A 3,262-nucleotide genomic window follows, 5' to 3' on the forward strand; every position below is an offset into this window, starting at 1 on the left:
ACTCTCTCTCTCTCTCTCTCTCTCTCTCTCTCTCTCTCTCTCTCTCTTTCTTCTTACTCCATTTAACTCTTCATTTTTCTTGTAATATTGTTATATCCATTCGTTTCCTGAAACAAGCATATATTCAACGTTTCTAATTAATTATTCTTTCTTGAAACTGCAATATAAATCCAAATAAACTAAAGAAATACGTATATGTAACATGTAATGTACGTTGTAACTATATTATTAAATATTGAATCGGTCTCTTTTTACATTCTACTATTAGCTGATAAATAAAAAAGATGTAAAAGATTGAAACAATTGGACTACCGATTATATTTTATTGCTTGTAATTGCTTGTAAAACATGTAATGCAACTGTATAGACAAGAAAGGTTTATGGAAAATGAGAATATTTTGCAAAAGCTTTTTGGACGTTTATTAATTATTACTTATTAAAAATTTGTAAAATATAATTGTATAAAGGTAAAAAGAATCGGAAAAGAGTGAAACAAAAGTTAGAATCACAAAACTGTTTCAATTGTTACAAGATTATAGAATTATTCAAAAGTTCACAACTTTCAATACATGATTTTTAAATTCAAATAAATATTTTAATATATTATAATATATAATATAAATGTTAAATAAACTTTTGACTTTTGCTTATATCATTGTTTTAATTTATAATTAGATTTCATTGAATCATTGTGGCACGAGTTTTCGTGACAGTCATAAAGTCGTTATGATAGTAATAATGAGTTAGAAATATTGATAGTTTTTTCCTGAATACGAGATTTGATCTTATATACTTGCAGTTAAACGAGGATGTTCGCCTCCTCATTTCCGTCTTTACCACTAGTAAGATGTATCTACAATCTGCGTCAATCGATTATTCAGTCAAGTGAGTGAAGGCTACCGTGAATAAATCGCGCAAAGAGAATTTCCATCTTATAAACGGGGATTGTCGAGTAACGTGAATAGCGTGCAACGGATGCAGTAGCAATGGATTTATATAATATATTAGTAGTTATAATGTGAAACTTAAGCTTCAGCTTTATTAATTTACTTATATGTCACAAGAAAATAGTCGCCTTTATAACATGTTGCTTAGGTATGTTCTTGCCGAGTGTTTTCAAATATTATACTATTTCGATAAGCTATTGTTTTATTTGTATCGACTTTAACAGATACGAAAAATGCGAAAGATTAAATGCGCGTGGAGATTTATTTTTTCTCTCTTTCTTTAAAATGAAAAAACTATTTCTTTTTGCTTCGAAACTTCAAAGATCTCTATTAAAAAAATAAATTATATACATAACGTAGCTAAGTTATGAAACAGTATTTTCTCTGTTGAAAGCATCTTGCAAATAATAAGCTCCTTAAATTTGTTCTTTTTGCATTTTATGTTATTCAATTGCGTGAAATATAAGACAAAAACAAAGCAAAGAGAAGATATAATATATTGTTTTTCTATCCTGTCATTTATTATTCTGTATTGTTTCCAAATTATTAAATTACTTATTGTATACGTCATTGTGTACTACAATTTCTATGATAATTTATTAAAATTTTAAAAAATCTAGTATTTTTTGTTTTAGACTTTTTCTTCGAATATGTACTTGTATTAAATGATGTCCTATAATAGAAAATTACAAAGAAATTTCATTTTTTATTTTTTAATATAAAAAAAATGGGAAAAGTTATTTTTTAATGTAAAAGAACAAAATGTGTCGACAGAAGAGAGAATTTAAGTAATGTGCGCACTTCTTTTTCTACCAAAAATTAATTGGAAACTCATAGAAACAATGCTTTTCGGAATGTTTTTCGATTGACGTTTTGTATATATGTAGAAGCTAAGGTCAGTCATCAAAATGGAAAATAAGTTGCATCAAGCTAGAAACACAATAGGCACAGGCAATAGGAACGCTGAATAGGGAATAACGAGACAAGAATATAAGGTTTATTCACATCACATGCTGCAACATGTTCCATGTACTCCTATTATAATATATCCTACTCACTCCAATGGGCTCATTATAATGAGTAGGAATTATGACAGGAGCATGTTGGAGCATGTTGGAGCATGCGGCGCGAACAAACCTATATCGAATTTATATCTCAAAGCTCTGATTGGACGATTCGTTATTCCCTGTTCTCTGTTTCTGTTGCCTGTGGTTATTGTGTTTCTAGCTTTAGAGCGAAAAGTAACGCGAGAAAAATTTCAGATTTCGAGAATGTGAGGCTCGTCACACAATCCATTATAGTGGTATGCATTGCTGCATATATGCTGGATAGATAATCATTTTGATCTTCGATAAAAGCAAATTGTCGGAAACCAGTTGTTTGTATGTACAATCAATCCGCAAAGAAATTGCACTCCTTGTCGTTTCTTTCAATTGCACTTCATGATTTAATCGTGGCGTGATGAAACGTTTGAATTAAGAGGGGAAATATCATAACTATAAATATTACTTTGAATTTTGAGATATACAACTGTATACAATGTATCCAGTAATCTTAAAAGAATATAAAAATAATTATCATTTAATGATAATATTATGGTTAATAAAACAATGTAATAATAAAATTTAATTTTTAGTTTTAATTTTTTAATATATATGATATATTTTAATCAAATTTAAAAAATATTGCATTTTTATATCTAATATACAATATTTCCAGAAAACAATATGTCTAAAACATATACATACATATAAGATGTTCTGATCATCTGCTGCAGTATGTCATAGTCTCTCAAATATCGTGTCACAAAAAGTCCTCAAGATGTCTGTAAGACATTTTATGTCCTCTTTTTGGACATATATTGTCTGAGTTTTTTATAAAATTCTCATAAGAAGATAGTTGAAGGGGATGTGGATATTCGCGTATTAAAATTATTATAAGTTTCACAATACACAAATCACATATACATCCTACAGTTGAAAATGCGTTCAAAAAAATTACTCGAAATCTTTTATTAATTATTAAAGTGATTATAAAGCGAAATATATACGTTGATCTGTTTAACATATGATATATGAGATATAATATATGAGTTTTTGTAATAATAAATATAACGATGGTTTTAATAGAATATTTATACCGCCGCGCGTAGGTTGCCATCATTCACTACACTCATTTACGGTATGAATATTCAGATTTAGATCCCATCAAATCATGCATTGCTAATCGTCTTGTCCTTGCAATATGAATCTATCTCCGTGACAAATCTTTGATGATCAACAAGCAAACTGTTTCACTCATATATATATATGAGT

This window comes from Atta cephalotes, assembly GCF_000143395.1.
Source record: "Atta cephalotes unplaced genomic scaffold scaffold00016, whole genome shotgun sequence".
NCBI lineage: Eukaryota > Metazoa > Arthropoda > Insecta > Hymenoptera > Formicidae > Atta > Atta cephalotes.